A 19312-nucleotide genomic window follows, 5' to 3' on the forward strand; every position below is an offset into this window, starting at 1 on the left:
TACGTAATTATGTTTTTGCTAATATTGGTTAATGCCTGGATAATTGTAGGCTAATAATTATGTTTTTGTGACTAATATTGGTTAATGTTTAATGCTCTGGATAATATTAGTTTTAGGCTAATAATTATGTTTTTGTGGCTAATATTGGTTAATGTTCTGGATAATATTAGTTTTGCTAATAATTATGTTTTTGTGCTAATATTGGTTAATGCTCTGGATAATAATGTTTAGGCTAATAATTATGTTTTTATGACTAATATTGGTTAATGCTCTGGATAATAATTGTTTAGGCTAATAATTATGTTTTTGTACTAATATTGGTTAATGTTTTGCTCTGATAATAATTGTTTTAGGCTAATAATTATGTTTTTGTACTAATATTGGTTAATGCTCTGGATAATGTAGTTTAGGCTAATAATTATGTTTGGCTAATATTGGTTAATGTTATGGTTAATGCTCTGGATAATAATTGTTTTAGGCTAATAATTATGTTTTTATGACTAATATTGGTTAATGCTCTGGATAATATTAGTTTTAGGCTAATAATTATGTTTTTGTGGCTAATATCGGTTAATGTTATGGTTAATGCTCTGGATAATAATTGTTTTAGGCTAATAATTATGTTTTTGTGGCTAATATTGGTTAATGTTATGGTTAATGCTCTGGATAATATTAGTTTTAGGCTAATAATTATGTTTTTGTGGCTAATATCGGTTAATGTTATGGTTAATGCTCTGGATAATAATTGTTTTAGGCTAATAATTATGTTTTTGTGGCTAATATTGGTTAATGTTATGGTTAATGCTCTGGATAATATTAGTTTTAGGCTAATAATTATGTTTTTGTGGCTAATATCGGTTAATGTTATGGTTAATGCTCTGGATAATAATTGTTTTAGGCTAATAATTATGTTTTTGTGGCTAATATTGGTTAATGTTATGGTTAATGCTCTGGATAATATTAGTTTTAGGCTAATAATTATGTTTTTGTGGCTAATATCGGTTAATGTTATGGTTAATGCTCTGGATAATAATTGTTTTACGCTAATAATTATGTTTTTGTGGCTAATATTGGTTAATGTTATGGTTAATGCTCTGGATAATAATTGTTTTAGGCTAATAATTATGTTTTTGTGACTAATATCGGTTAATGTTATGGTTAATGCTCTGGATAATATTAGTTTTTGGCGAACACTCTTAATATTTTGGGCTAATATCCTGTATCTGGTTAATTTGGTTGAGGTTTCTGGTTAACATTAGGACTATATATTTCAGGTACAGTCTCACTCAATAGTAGGTTAGGTTAGGTTAGGAAAGCAAAGCTACCACCATAATATAGGGCCAACACACATATATATTCCACTATCACCTCGTCCATAGTGTCATATTGTTTCACAGAGGTTAATGATCTGGCTGTATTGTGGCGACGAGTGGAGGATTATTTTAGGCTGCTGTTCGTGGTACTTCTCCAACATGGCGGCGGCGTCCGAAACAAAAAAAAAAAAAAAGTAGGAATTTCATCAAAAGGTTAATATTCGCTAAACTATGTCTCGGGATTTGTTCGACCCTTGAGAGTATACCAACATGGGAAGTAAATCGGCTAATAAAATCTGAGGGAGATAACATAATCAGTGGGAAATAATAAAATCTGAGGGAATTAAAAAATCCTTATGCACAGTCTCGTTCAAGAGTCTTCGAACACTGCTGGCAACTCAAGGCCGTTTATGTACTATAGTAAGTAGTAAAAAATTATGAACAAGTGTAAAAGTGATCGGTGATTGGTTACTTAGTTCCCCGTTGCTTAATTTAATGGTTGGGTTTTGTTGTCTCGTATTATATTACACTACGTATTATAGTAAACAAACGGCCTTGAGTTGCCAGCTGTCTCCAGTAGTGTTCGAAGACTCTTGAACGAGACTGTACCTGTTCGTACAGTACAGTATATACCTGCGTGCAACTGTAATCTGTAGGTACAGTACGTATTTATGTCTGTATGTATCTGGCGACCTGTGGTGTAATGGTCAACACGCTCGCCTCGCAAGTGAGTGGACCCGGGTTCGATCCCCGGGCTGGGTGAAACTATGGACAAGTTTCTTTACGCCATTTGCCTCTGTCTACCCAGCAGTAATTGGGGATCGTGTTCCGGGGTAATGGTTAGCCAGTGCAGTTAGCGAGTTGTCCGGTCTTCTAGGACTATTCTTTGACACTGGGTCATGCAGCTCGTTAACTCAGGGTGTGGTTGTTGTGTTGGCGACAGCTTCAGGGTGTGGTTGTTGTGTTGGCGACAGCTTCAGGGTGTGGTTGTTGTGTTGGCGACAGCTTCAGGGTGTGGTTGTTGTGTTGGCAACAGCTTCAGGGTGTGGTTGTTGTGTTGGCAACAGCTTCAGGGTGTGGTTGTTGTGTTGGCGACAGCTTCAGGGTGTGGTTGTTGTGTTGGCGACAGCTTCTACAACTTAAACAAATTCACGCCTAGGTGTGTATGTATTTATGTAACAGGACCATGACAGATGCAGCAGCAGTGGTGTGGTGATGATGTGGTTGTGGTGGTGATAGTGGTGTGGTGGTGATTGTGTGGTGGTGATTGTGTGGTGGTGGTGGTGATTGTGTGGTGGTGGTAGATAGTAGTGTGGTGGTGATTGTGTGGTGGTGGTGGTGGTGATAGTGGTGTGGTGGTGGTGGTTGAATCAGTTCTTGAAGCGCAAACTGATTAATTGATTAATTCAGAGAACGTCTGCCACCTTAAAAAGGGAGATGTGGAGTGGTGGTGGTGTGGTGGTGGTGGTGGCGTGGTGGTGGTGGTGTGGTGTAATGTGATAGTGGTGTGTGGTTTCGTACACACACACACACACACACACACACACACACACGCACAACACTATCACCTCTTGTTTCCTCTCATACTTCACTCTTCCACCTCTTCCACCACACAAAAGATCTCATATGAAAGTGACGGAAGGAGGAGGAGAGGGAGGGAAAAGGACAGGAGATAAAAAATTGAAGGGAGAGGGGAAGGAAGGAAGGAAGGAAGGAGGGAATGAATGAGTGAGAGGGAGGGAGAAATATGAGGGGCGTGGGTCAGAAAGGCGTGGGTCAGGAGGGCGCGGGTCAGAAGGGCGTGGGGCAGGAGGCGCCAGGTCAGGAGGGCGCGGGTCAGAAGGGCGTGGGGCAGGACGGCGAGGGAGAGCGGAAAGGCGCGTATGTGTTGAGTTACAATAAACTGGTTCTGATTGTCGTGGTCGAGGGAGTACCTGTCTGGTGTGTGTGTCACGAGGAGGAGGAGGAGGAGGAGGAAGAGGAGGAGGAGGGTGGAGGAGGAACAGGGGAACGTCAAGGGACTCTGTAAACACAAACATCAAGGGACTCTGTAAACACAAACATCAAGGGACTCTGTAAACACAAACATCAAGGGACTCTGTAAACACAAACATCAAGGGACTCTGTAAACACAAACATCAAGGGACTCTGTAAACACAAACATCAAGGGACTCTGTAAACACAAACATCAAGGGACTCTGTAAACACAAACATCAAGGGACTCTGTAAACACAAACATCAAGGGACTCTGTAAACACAAACATCAAGGGACTCTGTAAACACAAACATCAAGGGACTCTGTAAACACAAACATCAAGGGACTCTGTAAACACAAACATCAAGGGACTCTGTAAACACAAACATCAAAGGACTCTGTAAACACAAACATCAAGGGACTCTGTAAACACAAACATCAAGGGACTCTGTAAACTCCGCCGACAATGTTACCTGAGTTACGTCATAAGTTGATCTCATTACCAGGCACAGGGACCCTTTACACCTGGCTAGTGACGTCACAGTAACCTTGAAAGAAAATTAACTGGAGCTAATTGAACAACAGTATCTAGTTAAGGTTAGGTTAGGTTAGAGTCTCGGTATTATTCTCAAGTTGATTTTGGATCATATCTCTGTGTTCTATCATCTAGCCTAGCCTAAACAGACCAACCTAGCCTAGCCTAGCCTAACCAAACCTAACCTAACCCAAACCTGACCCAACCAAACCTAAACTAACCCAACCCAAACCTGACACAACCTAACCTAACCAAACCTAACCTAACCAAACCTAACCAAACCTAACCTAACCAAACCTAACCTAACCTAACCAAACCTAACCAAACCTAACCTAACCTAACCTCCTGAACTGTGTAAATCAGGTCTTGGTGACTGGTGTAGTGTGGGACTCGATAAACCAGGAAAGTGATCCAATTTATTCATCAGAGGGAAACAGGGAGCGAAGGGGAGGAGTGGTAGGGAAAGGAAGAGGAGAGGGGAAAGGAAGAGGGGAGAGAGGGGGTGAGGAGAGAGAGGGGTGAGAAAGGAAGAGGGGAGAGAGGGTGAGGGGGGAAAGGAAGAGAGGAGAGAGAGGGTAAGATAGAAAAGGGTAAACAAAGAAGAGAGAGAGAGAGAGAGGGAGAGAGAGGGGACAAAGGAAGAAGGAAGAAAGGGAGGGAGAGAGAGAGAGAGAGTAAATAAAGAATAAAGGAAAATCTGATTAATTTTAGAAAGGGGAGAAATAGAGAGAGTGACTAAACCTAACCTAACCTAACCTAACCCTAACTAACCTAACCTACAAGAATAGACCAACCCGCCAGGAAGACCCCCCCCCCCTCACACCCTGAATCATCGTGACCTTAAGGTGCTTCAGTTCAGGTCACCGTACTACAGAATGGATATAGAGTCCTTGGAAAGAATTCAGAGGAGAATGACAAGACTAATCCCGGGCATTAGGAACCTTGAGTATAGAGACAGGTTAAAGCATCTTAATTTACACTCCCTCGAGAGACGTAGAGTGAGGGGCGATATGATAGAGGTGTATAAATGGAAGTCAGGGCTAAACAAAGGGGAGATAACAAAGGTACTCAAACTATCCAACCAGGAGCGAACTCGCAGCAATGGTTTTAAATTAGAAAAAATTAGATTTAGGCGCGAAATAGGTAAACACTGGTTTGGAAATAGAGTAGTGGATGAATGGAACAAGTTACCAAATATCATCATTAACTCGAATACGCTAGATAGCTTCAAACATAGGTTGGATGGATATATGAGCGATAGGGGTTGGGTGTAAACGGGACTGTCCAGTATGGCCCGCTGCAGTTTCCTCCATTCTTAAGTTCTTATTAGGTCAAGGGTCAAAACATTATGTCAGGGGTCAAACATTAGGTCAAATATAGGTCGTCACCCCTCCCTCCCCACACACACACACCTGGTCAACCCCTCACACACCTGGTCAACCCCTAACACACCTGGTCAACCAACCTGTTAATTAACCTGTACTTACCTATCTCTATCGCTGGTCGACTTGCTCTCTTCCTTCATTTACATCTTCCAAATCCTGTAAAGAAATAAAATCTCTCATTAGGGTAAAAAATATCTCCAGAGTTATATAGCGTGAAATATATCCTGACTACTTATATTTAATTAGGTTTTTAATACTTATAATTAATTGGCTTACTTATACTTAATTATATTTGATATCTAAAATTAATTATATATTGGTATTAAAATTAAATATACCTTGATAATTAAATATACCTTGTTAATTAAATATACCTTGATAATTAAATATACCTTGTTAATTAAATATAGAACCAGTTTTACTTAAATCTGTCCACAGACTATACAAAAATAACTATATTATCAGATTATATATATTATACCATGATATATAATCCCAGTAGTTATACAATTATAATTATCTCCAAATTATATTAAATTTAAATTAATCTACGTAAAATATTAAGGTTTGGGGGAATAACGAGCCCTGATTGGCCCCAGTACACTATGACGTCACTTGCCCCGCCCACTGTCTTTGTACGACACCAGATAAAATAGTTAATTAATACTGAATTAAACCTTTAGATAAACCAATCGAGAACAGGATAAAACCTGACCTTAACCAACGTAGTTTAAACCTAACCTGACCTAAATATGACTTAATCCTAATGCAAACTTAACCTAACTCAATCTAACTTAAAAATAATAAACAAACAATTGACGTCATAACCAATATAGACCAACCAGCGCCCGTTTCTCTCATACATATACACACACACACACACACCATAACATCAATAATTAAACACAAAACAATATTGCCCACTGCTGAAGGATCGTGTAGGTTTTCACAATTGAGTTTTCTCTTCAATAAAACGTACAGCAAAAACCTGATTCAATTTTGCCTGACCCCATGTGTGTGTGTGTGTGTGTGTGTGTCTCTCCGCTGGTGCAGGGTGAAACTATGGTCAGTTTTCTTTACGCCATTTGCCTCTGTCTCCAGCAGTAATTGGGGACCTGGATGTTAATCGATTTGGATTGTGTTCCGGGGTAATGGTTAGCCAGTGCAGTTGGCGAGTTGTCCGGTCTTCTCGGACTATTCTTTACTACTGGGTCATGCAGCTCGTTGACTCAGGGGGTGTGGTTGTTGTGTTGGCGACAGCTTCAGGGTGTGGTTGTTGTGTTGGCGACAGCTTCAGGGTGTGGTTGTTGTGTTGGCGACAGCTTCAGGGTGGTTGTTGTGTTGGCGACAGCTTCAGGGGTGTGGTTGTTGTGTTGGCGACAGCTTCAGGGTGTGGTTGTTGTGTTGGCGACAGCTTCAGGGTGTGGTTGTTGTGTTGGCGACAGCTTCAGGGTGTGTGGTTGTTGTGTTGGCGACAGCTTCAGGGTGTGGTTGTTGTGTTGGCGACAGCTTCAGAGGGTGTGGTTGTTGTGTTGGCGACAGCTTCAGGGTGTGGTTGTTGTGTTGGCGACAGCTTCAGGGTGTGGTTGTTGTGTTGGCGACAGCTTCTACACCTTAATCTAATTCATGCCTAGGTGGCCTTGGTCCGGCCATCTTTGATTTCGAGGGCTTCCATTATTATTATATGTATGTATGTATGTATGGGTGTATGTATGGATGGGTGGGTGGTTGTGTGCTCGTATGATTATGTATGTATGGATGCGAAGGGGGGAAGAGAGGGAGAGAGAGAGAGAGAGAGAGAGAGAGTCGGCACAGTTAGGGAAAGTCTTTAATCGGATTTGTTGACAGTTGAGTTCGAGAGGGGAGAAGAGGGGAGAGAAGGGAGGGAGAGAAAGGGAGGGAGAGAAGGGAGGGGAGAGAAGGAAGGGGAGAGAAGGGAGGGAGAAGGGAGAGAAGGGAGGGAGGGAGAAAGGAGGGAGAGAAGGAAGGGGAGAGAAGGGAGGGAGAAGGGAGGGAGAGAAGGGAGGGAGAAGGAAGGGGAGAAAGGAAGGGAGAAAGGAAGGGAGAAGGGAGGGAGAGGGGAGGGAGAGAAGGAGGGAGAAAAGGGAGAGAAGGGAGGGAGAGAGGGAGGAGGAGGGAGAAGGAGGGAGGAGAGAAGGGGAGAGAAGGGAGGGAAGAAGTAGGAAGGAAGGAGGGGAAGAAGTAGGGGAGAGGAGGAGGAGGTTGGGAGGGAGGAACAGAAGTGAAGGGGGGAGATGGAAGAGGTCAGAAGAAAAAGGGGAGGAGGAGAGAGAGAGGAAGAGGGAAGAAAGAGGGAAGGGGGAAGAAAGATAACAGTATAACACAAAACATCAAAGCGATTTATCCATTTACTATAATAATAATTTTCTCAAACACACAACACAAGAAAACAAACACAAACAAACACAAACAAACACACACACACAAACAAAACACACACACAAACACACACACACAAAACAACACACACAACAAACAAACACACACACACAAACACACACACAAACACAAACACAAACAAACACACAAACACACACACAGACAAAGAGACAGACAGACAAGTACGGCATCAGCCAATGAGCTAAAAACTTTATAAACTACACCTGAATCCTCTCTTCCTATTGGCTGGTGAGAAATGAGTTGAGGAGAGAGGGAGAGGGGGGAGAGGGGGAGAGGGGGAGGGAGGGGAGAGGAGGGATTATAATCGACTAGTGTCTCTTTCCCTCTTATCTCCCTCTGCTTTGTTTTCTTGCTATTTATCACTTCCTTCCTTCCTTCCTTCTCTCATCTCTTTCCATCCTTCCTTCCTTTCATCTTTCCCTCTTTCATTTTTTCCTTTCTTTCTCCACTCTTCATTCACCCTTTCCTTCCTTCCCCTCTCTTATTTCCCATGCCCCTCCTTCTTTCCCACCCCCTCTTTCTCTCTCTCCTCTCCTTCTCCTCTTCTCTCTCTCCCTCTCCTCTTCCCTCTCTCTCCCTCTCCTCCTCTTCTCTCTCTCTCCCTCTCCTCTTCTCTCCCTCTCCTCTTCCCTCTCTCTCTCTCCTCTCTTCCTCTCTCTCCTCTCCTCTTCTCTCTCTCCTCTCCTCTTCTCTCCTCTCCTCTCTTCCCTCCTCTCTCCTCTCTTCCCTCTCTCTCCTCCTCTTCTCTCTCTCCCTCTCTCCCTCTCTCTCCCTCTCCTCTTCTCTCCCTCTCCTCTTCTCTCCCTCTCCTCTTCTCCCTCTCCTCTTCTCTCTCTCCCTCTCCTCCTCTTCCCTCTCCCTCTCTTCCTCTCTCCCTCTCCTCTTCTCTCTCTCTCCCTCTCTTCCTCTCCTCTCCATTAGGTAGGATGAGGTTAATCAAAATACTTATTACATGTGAAGGCAACTGAATCAACAAGTTCCATTGGCTACTAACTCAATCCCTTCCCTATTGGTTGTTTCGATAGGATAGCAAACGACGAACTGATGCTATTGGTCCGTGTCAACTTCCTTACCCCGTCGGCTATTGGCTGTATCTCCAGACGGCTATGAAATGTAAACAATGATACTGATTGGCTAAGGTAATGTCAACAATGATACTGATTGGCTCAGGTAATGTCAACAATGATGCTGATTGGCTAAGGTAATGTCAACAATGATGCTGATTGGCTAAGGTAATGTCAACAATGATACTGATTGGCTAAGGTAATATCAACAATGAAGCTGATTGGTTAAGAGAAGTAAGCACTGGTTCTGATTGGCTATTGACGGAAATATCGAGATATAAGGATGAATGCGATTGGTTAACGATGGTATGAGAGCGATTAAGGGGAGAAAAAGAGGGGTGGATAATTGGGGAGAAAGAGGAGGGAGGATAAATGGGGAGAAGAAGAGGAGGAGGATAAATGGGAGCTAAACAAAGGTCAGAGAGATTGGTCGTTATTATTCCTACGAGACATATGACGACGTTCCTGATTGGTGGATATCATACAGGACGATAAATGAAGAGCCATGATTGGTCGAGTCGTTTAGAATGATGTTGCGAGGTTAATGATTGGTCGAGTCCTAAATGTAATAACGCTTGTGAATGGCTAGTAATCCACAGGCACTATGTATCGAGGCTGGTGATTGGCTGGTGACACTCAGGCACAATGTATCGAGGCTGGTGATTGGCTGGTGACACTCAGGCACTATGTATCGAGGCTGGTGATTGGCCTCCCTACGCCCTCCCCCTCTTTCCAATTACTCCTTTCTTTCTTTCTTCCTTCCTTCCTTCCTTCCTTCCTCTTCTCTCCCTTTCCATTCTTGTTATCTCTCTCTCTCTCTCTCTCTCTCTCTCTCTCTCTCTCTCTCTCTCTCTCTCTCTCTCGTGAACTTTTCAGCCCAACGCTCGTGTAGGCAATCGTTCGCCTGGCACAGTGTCAAAGATAAACACGACCTGAACTTGGCATCAGTGCGTCAAGAGAAAGAAAGTCAACCTTAAATTGTGAAGGTTAATTAGGCCTAACAAGGTAAACTAATTAATACACAAACACAGGTATATTAATCTCCTGTGTCCCCCCCCTTTCCCCCCTTCCGTCCTCCTCCCTTCCCCTCACCCCTTTCTCCCTTGCCCTAATCCTTACACCCTTTCCACGCTCTCATCACCTTCCCATTTCCCCTCCTTCTTCACTCCCCATTCTTTCCTCTTCTCCTCCTCCTAACCCCCCTCCCCTCCTCCCTAGCTCCCTCCCCTCCCCTTCACCCCTCCCCCCCCCCCTCCCTGGCTTGCTTGGACTCTGCATCTGATCAATACACCCCCTACCCCCCACCCTACCCCCCCTTCCTCCTCCTCCTCCTCCCTCCCTCTCCTCCCTCCCTCCTCCCTCTCTTTCTCTCCATCCCACCCCATCCTCTCTCTCTCTCTCTCTCTCTCTCTCCAGCCAATCAGAGTCAACATACTTGCCCTGAAGGACCAATCAAAACTCGAGAAATTGAGACTCGATCCAGAGAGAGTAGAGTAGGTCGACAATGGCGGCTGGAATGACGGGAATGACAGGAATGAACCAGGAATGATAGGAATGACACCAGGAATGATAGGAATGACACCAGGAATGATAGGAATGACACCAGGAATGACAGGAATGACACCAGGAATGACAGGAATGATACATTGGAGCGACGGGAATGAAAATTGGAATACTTCACTGTAACAGTCTAACAGTCAGCTAACGACAGGTGTAACGACAGGTGTTCACTAGTAACAGTTAATTTACTTGGGAAAATCTGGGTTGTGTGTGACTGTGTGTGTGTGTGTGTGTGTGTGTGTGTGTGTGTGTGTGTGTGTGTGTGTGTGTGCAAAAGGGAAAGACACGTTCCCTCAGTGAACACTATACATACACACTACACACGAAGCCATACACACACACACACCACCACTAACAACAAGAAAACAACAATAATAATACTGCTCTAACAACAACCTCTCTCTCTCTCTCTCTCTCTCTCTCTCTCTCTCTCTCTCTAAATAAAGCTCGTATTTCAAACAGTAAATTCCTTTTGTCTTCTAAATATGCTGAGAAATTCCTCCTACATTCCCACAGCAAGAGATAGGAGGAGGAGGAGGAGGAAGGGAGGAGGAGGGGAGGAGGAGGAGGAGGAGAACAACAGAGATAGGAAGAGGTTGCGGATACAGGAGGGAGGGTGGGGAGGGAGGTGGGGAGGAGGGAGGGGGGAGAATGAGGCCGGAGGAGATGGTAAGTGAAGGAAGGTGATGGGGGAGGGAGGGAGGTGGGGGAAGGGGGGAGGTGGGGGAGAGGAGATGAGGTGCACGTGAGGTGAGGTGAGATTTAGGAAGGGGAGGGGGGGGGAGGTCATGAGAATAGCCATAACCCTCTACCCTTACCCTCAAACCCCCTAGCTAAGGTCCCATCCTCGCCATCACCTCCTCCTCCCCATAACCACCATGACAGCACATCCAATCACCCCTCCTCCCCTTCTGACGTTAACAGAGCCCTCCTCACCTTGCGCAGTTATGCTCGTTAATCACGGTGAGTTCCTTTAAGTGATTCGTCCTCGTTAGATATTCGTATTTGTTCCTTTCTGTTAAACACAGTGATGTTACCTTTCACTTTTATCAACACAACCACCCTTCCCACACACACACCCCTCTCCCACACACCCCCCTCCCACACACCACCCCTCCCACACACACCCTCTCCCACACACACCCCTCCCACACACTCCCTCTCCCACACACACCCCTCTCCCACACACACCCCTCCCACACACCCCTCCCACACCCCTTCCCCACACACACACACACGCACTCCTCCCACACACACCCCTCTCCCACACACACCCCTCTCCCACACACACACACACCCCTCCCACATACTCATAAACACACACACTCGTTAACAGACACAAGCACTGGACCAGAACGCCGACCACCTCACCTAAACACACAGGTATAATGATTTAATGACTTGTATCACTCACCATGGCTCAGGTAGGAAGAGGTAAGGAAAAACACCTGATTTAGGCCTTTACCTTACACAACTTCCAAAGCTATCCATAGATTAAGTCCTGTAGAAACTAAAATTTTATCTTTGTTTTTAGTTTTCATCTTAACCTGAAGCTATATTTCTAACCTTTCTCTAAGTTAGCAAGTTAGTCCCCAGAAAGCTTCGCTGTTGACCGAGTCGAAGGCCTTGGTTAGGTTGAGGAAGGCCATGTACAGGTCACGAAGCTGTTCTCTGCACTTTTCCTGTATCTGGCGGGCAGCAAAGATCATGTCAGTGGTGCCACGTGATGGTCTAAACCCAAATTGAGATTCTGGGAGGAAGTTTTCCGCCTCAGGGAGAAGTCTGTGTAGGAGGATTCGGGCGATAATCTTGCCATTAACGGACAGCAGGGAGATCCCACAGCAGTTGCCACAGTCTGACCGGTCTCCCTTGTTCTTATAAATATTGACGATGGCGGCGTCTTTAAGAGCTTGGGGGGTTTCCTCCTTTTCCCATATATTCTCCAGGAGAGAGTGGAGATGGCTGGTAAGTAGAGGTCCTCCTGCTTTATACACCTCGGCTGGGAGCTGGGACTCACTGATGGCTGCAAAGTCGATGTTATACCGAACCAGCTCTTTTGCCACAAGGGTAATTCTTCTTTCAGGACGTGCATTTGTGCCAGTATCCAGAAGGGTCCCGACATTCCATGCAGCAACCATAAGAGGTTGAATAGTTTGTATTTTGATCAGGGATTATAATGGTGTTCTCGACCACATGAGCATGACCTTACTGGATGTGGTTGCCCAGTCAGGTTGGTTCTGTAGGCAGGCTATGTTAAGGGCACCTTTTCCAGCCCCCTCCCCATGTTGGGTGAGGACAGTCGCTAAAAAACTTTCCCACGGTCACTAAAAAACTTTCCCACGGTCACTAAAACTTTCCCACGATCACTAAAAAACTTTCCCACGATCACTAAAAAACTTTCCCACGATCACTAAAACTTTCCCACGGTCACTAAAAAACTTTCCCACGGTCACTAAAACTTTCCCACGGTTTATGACACCTTTGTACCACTTAGAACACCTGGGCAGTACCCATTGACAGCTAATTGACACATCTCATGACACAAGTGGGCATTACCGGCACCTACCCTCACCCACCCACCATCTCATTTAACCCACTTGCCCACACTCACTCTTACATAACCCTCACCCCACCCACCTCACTTAACCCACCCACTCTAATTCACTCCGCCCGCCCACCCACCCTCACCCCTACCCACCCCTCCAACCACCCCCATCAACCCACTAACTTAACCCCCACCCATATACTCAAAGGGAATAAATCATCATACTCAAAGGGTTACATCATCATACTCAAAGGGTTAAATCATCATACTCAAAGGGTTAAATCATCATACTCAAAGGGTTAAATCATCATACTCAAAGGGTTACATCATCATACTCAAAGGGTTAAATCATCATACTCAAAGGGGGTTACATCATCATACTCAAAGGGTTACATCATCATACTCAAAGGGTTAAATCATCATACTCATAGTGCTGAAAACCCCCTCCCTATTAACTCATTCATCATACTACCACTAATTTTACGGTCATTAATACGTAATACTAATAACGTCTTGGGTAATTACAGTATATAATGGGGAGTTGTTTTGGGAGGATAAGTTATTATATCTCGTCTTTTGGGTGATAGTGATGTCATCGTGGTGTTGTTGTTGTTGTTGTTGTTGGTTGTTGTTGTTGGTGGTGGTGTTATTATTATAACTTAAATCTATCCTAACCTAACCAAACCCTAACCTAACCAAACCCTAACCTAACCAAACACTAACCTAACCCTAACCTAACCTAACCAAACCCTAACCTAACCAAACCCTAACCTAACCAAACACTAACGTAACCCTAACCTAACCCTAACCTAACCAAACCCTAACCTAACCTAACCAAACTACTCCCCCCTCTCCTCAGGTAACGTTAGGGTGTTTAATCTTCAGGTGAACTCAAATATATTATTAAAGAAGCACAAATCATTGAGGTCAATTACCTCTTGATAGTTAAGAGGTGCAGAGTGTTTCACTATGTCTGGGGGAAGAGGAGGACGGAGGAGGAGGGAGAAAGAGGGGGAGGAGGAAGAGGAAGAAGGAAGAGGAGGGAGGAAAAGGAGGAAGAGGAGGAAGAGGAGGAAGGAAGAGGAGGGAGGAAGAGGAGGAAGAGGAGGAGGAAGGAAGAGGAAGGAAGAGGAGGAAGGAAGGAAGGAAGGACATGGAGGATGCCTTCTAAACTATAAACTCTCCCCATCAAAGCCAACAGCAAACAACTACAACAAACAAACAAAAAATAACAAAAATAATGGCACATTAACCCGTCATGAACCTGCCTCAGTTTTTAACCACATCCTGTATCCCCCTCTCACTCCCACTCACTGTTTCATATCATCCCCCTCTCACTCCCACTCACTGTTTCATATCATCTCCCTCTCACTCCCACTCACTGTTTCATATCCTCCCCCTCTCACTCCCACTCACTGTTTCATATCCTCCCCCTCTCAGTTTCATATCATCCCCCTCTCAGTTTCATATCATCCTCTCACTCCCACTCACCTTGCTTCCATATCACCCCCTCCCTCACTCCCACCTCACTGTTTTACATCCTCCCCTCCTCACCCCACTCACCTCCAAGTTTCATATCCTCCCTCCAGTTTCATATCATCCCCTCTCTGCCCATATCCTCCCCTCCACTCCCACTCACTGTTTCATATCATCTCCTCTACTCCCACTCACTGTTTCATATCCTCCCTCTCACTCCCACTCAGTTTTACATCCTCCCCCACTCACAGTTTCATATCCTCCTCCCTCTCAGTTTCATATCATCCCCCTCTACTCCCTCCCACTCAGTTTCATATCCTCCCCACTCACTGTTTCCCCATATCCTCCCCACTCACAGTTTCATCCTCCCCATCTCAGTTCTTCTTACATCCTCCCCACCTCACAGTTTCCCCATATCCTCCCCTCTCAGTTTCCATATCATCCCCCTCTCTCACCCCACTCACTGTTTCATATCCTCCCTCTCACTCCCACTCACTGTTTCATATCCTCCCTCTCACTGTTTCATATCCTCCCTCTCACTCCCACTCACTGTTTCATATCCTCCCTCTCACTCCCACCAGTTTCATCCTCCTCACTCCCTCTCTCTCCACAAAACTCCTTCATCCCTCCCTCATTCCCACCTTCCCTTCCTCCCTCCTCCACCCTCCCATCCCTCTTACCTCTTCTGTCTGGACACTTCCTCCCAATCCGTTCCTACCCTCTCTCCATCCTTCCTCCTCCTCTCTCCCTTCACCATTCCATCCCTCCTCCCTCCCTCTCAAGTCCTATTAGGCCCCCTACTTGGCCTAACCTTTAACCTGGGTCCATGAAAGGGCCCAATTACTGGGCCCCAACAGGACTGCATTCTTCCCTAAATCTGTACACACACACACACACACACACACACACACACACACACACACACACACACACACACACACACACACACACACACACACACACACACACACACACACACACACACACGCACGCAAACATCCCCCACACAAACCACATACAGACCTTCACCATCATTTAACCATAACACCATAATTACATCAATAACACCATAATTACACCAATAACCTAACCTAACCTTTTCCTATTTTGTTGCATAAAAGCCATAAAATTAATTAATACTTCCCCTTAACACCACATACCGTTTTCTAATCAAATTAATTATATTCATAGATTTATAATTACTCCTCAAACTATAATCAAATTCCTTGAAATATAATTATTTCTCAAACTATAATCAAATTCCTTGAAATATAATTATTTCTCAAACTATAATTAAATTCCTTGATAAATAATTCTTAAACTATAATTAAATTCATATATAATTACTACTTAATTATTCCATTTTCTATATATTCCTTAGATTTACTTTAGTTCTGCCTAAAAACCTCGTCACTTTTCTATAATATATCGACCTCACTAACTCAAGACAGACAGACAGCCAGACAGAGAGAGACAGCCAGACAGAGACAGACAGACAGCAAGAGACAGACAGACAGACACTTTATTCAAGAGATCCAGCCCCTCACCGCCCCCACCACTGGATAAACACCATAAACTGCACCCCGGAGCCTCTTCCTCCTCTATAAATTCCAGAACACCGAGAGACCCGACCTCTCTGTTTACATCGCCCCAGTTGCCAGTTTACCACCAGCACAAACGATTCAAAAACTACATCTATGCCTATAGATTTGATTTTACACATAGGCAGCTACGTTCTATAGGCACTTTACACATTATTGAACCATAATAAAATAATTTCTAGTTATTTCATTCGTGTATAAACGCCTGAATAGCGAAAATATTCCAATGTTTATATAGGTAGAGTTGCCAGATGCCTCTATAAATAGGAAAGACGTTTATATGGGATCTAACTAATTATTACTTTATATATTTCGTAAAATCGCAACAACATAGAATCAAAGACCTTTCATTAAGGAATCTGACCGTACATGATACGCTCAAACACTATAAACATCATCAATCTAGACCCTAATTTCCCTAAACACCTCGTCCTCTCTGTAGATTCAAACGTTTATTGAAAATTACGTTGTTTACTTTGGTTGAGTTACCAGTTTACCCCAAGACATCGAATTCAAAGTCTATTAATCTTTGGATCTGACGCTATATTGGAACCCCTTTCATTGACCCTTTCTGTTCTATATACACAGGAACTCCTTTTAATAGACCTCAACACTACATCCTATCTTTAAATAACAAAATAATGAAAAAATCTAACATTATTTACATTGTAGTTGCCAAGTACCTCCATCAACACGATTAAAGTGGATAATTACAAGATTTGGCTATAAATTCCTAAATAATCCTTCAATGAATCGATCTAACCCTCCCATTCCCTTAAATTTACTAGATACAGCCATAAAAGGTATTGGAGTGTGTGTGTTGTAGAATCGGATCCGATATTATACCAGAAACTTTCAATTTTGTTCCATATTATTACTATTTATGATCCAATCCTTTATAATGACAAGAATCCAGAAACTTTCAATTTTGTTCCATATTATTACTATTTAAAATGATCCAATCCTTTATAATAACAAGAATCCAACCCCACAAGGCCCACGTCCACAGCATAAACACCAAACACCTGCAGGGGGACCAGAACCTATCTCCTAGCAGCTATAGATTCGAACACCACATGGCTACAGGCGGATCCAATACCACAGTGTAAACAAGGTCTCATTTTTTTAGGGATTTCTTGAGCCATTCTTACTCGTGTTGACTTAATGTGTGTGTGTGTGTGTGTGTGTGTGTGTGTGTCACTCCCATAAGTCCTTCCCTACCCTCTCACCCCTTCCCCTCTCATCTCCTTCCCCCACCCCTTTCATTTCCTTCCCTCCCCTCAGTCAGCAAACACCATAAGGCCCAGAATGTAAACAAAGGCATTAATTCCCTGACTCACTATGCCCTTCCTGAGAGACCAGCTCCTGAAACGATATAATATAATATGTATGTGTGTGTGTATGTGTGTGTGTGTGTGTGTGTGTGTGTGTGTGTGTGTGTGTGTGTGTGTGTGTGTACCCCAGCTGTAACGAGGACTGTAATACTGTAATACTCGGAAAGGTAACAAGATATAGGTGTAATTATTAATGCGTACTGACACCACCTGATACCACCCTGACCCACCTGCCCATGACACCACCTGACACCACCACTGAACCACTTACCTGCCCCATGACACCTGACACCACCCACCTACCTACCTGCCCCATGACACCACCTGACTACCTACCTACCACGCCCATGACACATATGCACCTCACCTACCCGCAGACACCACCACCCTGAACCACCTACCTACCTGCCCATGACACCACCACCCTGAACCACCTACCTACCTGCCCATGACACCACCTGACACCACCCACCTACACACCCAGCCCCACCTACCTACCTGCCCATGACACCACCTGACACCACCACCCTGAACCACTTACCTGCCTGCCCATGACACCACCACCCTGACCCACTTACCTACCTGCCCATGACACCACCTGACACCACCCTGCCTGACCCTGACACCACCACCCTGACCCACTTACCTACTTGCCCATGACACCACCTGACACCACCTGCCTGACCACAACACGAAATACCAAGAGGTCGAATTGTTCCATATTTTCTGCTAGTTTTAGTAGCTGTTTTAACTAGTTTGTTTGTAGAATTAGTTGCTAGTTTTATGTAGTCGTGGTACTGATAGTTTTGTAGTTATAATTACCACGTTATGTAGTTTTGGTTATTGCTATTTGTTGTAGGAATAGTTGCTAGTTCTCGTAGTCATAAGCGCTAGTTTTTATAGTGATAAGTGCTAGTTTTATAACTCGTAATTACTGGTTTAATAGCCGTAATAACCAGGTATTGTCAACATAATTACTAGTGTGTCGACAAAATCACTAGCTTGTCACCGTAATTACACGCCTCTACGACCCGTATAATTACTAGCCTCCACCGTAATTATTAGCCTACTACAATAGCAATCATCAAAATACCTGTAACCTGAACGAAACTACGATAATAACACGACAAAAACACGACAGAAACTGAACAAAAAATACAGTAGTCATCCCTGTCAACCTCATAAAAAAACAGAAAACGAGAATGCAATATGGCGTCCGTCCGTCCGTTCCATCTCAGAAGAAAATGATAATATCTAACGTATTGTTCCGGGAGAATTGTTACCACTGTCCGGGCTGAGGGAAGGAATGAAGGAGAGATGGGAGGAAGGAAGGACAGCACTTAAGGAGCCATGTAGGGCGTCTGAGGGAGGTTAAAAGACACAGCACCGCAGGATTACGACCCCAAGCTTTTGTTTACTTCTCAGACAGACCTTCAAGAGACGACCAGACAGACACAAGGAATAACAAGATGTCGTGAAAGTAAATAAAGTAATATAAGTAAGTTTAAAAAGTATAAGTATTTAACGAGATTATTTGAACTAGAGATAAATTCACTTAATAATACCAATTTTTAGTTATTACTGTAATATTCCCTATAACAACTGTATCGTGACTGTGACGCCTTCACTACAGCTGTACTTCCACTGTAACTCCTTCACTACAGCTGTACTTCCACTGTAACTCCTTCACTACAGCTGTACTTCCACTGTAACTCCTTCACTACAGCTGTACTTCCACTGTAACTCCTTCACTACAGCTGTACTTCCACTGTAACGCCTTCACTACAGCTGTACTTCCACTGTAACTCCTTCACTACAGCTGTACTTCCACTGTAACTCCTTCACTACAGCTGTACTTCCACTGTAACTCCTTCACTACAGCTGTACTTCCACTGTAACTCCTTCACTACAGCTGTACTTCCACTGTAACTCCTTCACTACAGCTGTACTTCCACTGTAACTCCTTCACTACCTTCTTGCTTCCTTTATAACTCCTTCTACATTTCTTCCACTGTAACTCCTTCCCCAGCTGTACTTCCCTTCTGTCTTGCCTGGCCTGTGCTTCCTGTAACTCCTTACTAGCTGTGCTTCCCACTGTAACTC

The 19312-nt window shown here is 44.0% G+C and overlaps 1 protein-coding gene and 1 non-coding gene across 17 annotated transcripts in view; one reads left to right on the forward strand and one right to left on the reverse strand.

Moving 5' to 3' along the window:
• LOC121853307 overlaps positions 1–19312 on the reverse strand; it is a 213670-nt gene that overhangs the window by 160087 nt on the left and 34271 nt on the right. For all 16 annotated transcript variants that reach the window (XR_006086302.1, XM_042347335.1, XM_042347334.1 and 13 more), the window contains one exon: positions 5311–5364. The gene's annotated coding sequence lies outside the window, so the exon portion shown is untranslated. The remainder of the gene's footprint in view (positions 1–5310; positions 5365–19312) is intronic.
• Positions 2003–2076, forward strand: Trnaa-cgc. Its single transcript has one exon. It is a non-coding gene; the product is annotated as a tRNA-Ala (tRNA).

The sequence above is a fragment of the Homarus americanus genome, unplaced genomic scaffold (assembly GCF_018991925.1).
Source record: "Homarus americanus isolate GMGI-L3 unplaced genomic scaffold, GMGI_Hamer_2.0 scaffold44383, whole genome shotgun sequence".
NCBI classification, from domain to species: Eukaryota; Metazoa; Arthropoda; class Malacostraca; order Decapoda; family Nephropidae; genus Homarus; species Homarus americanus.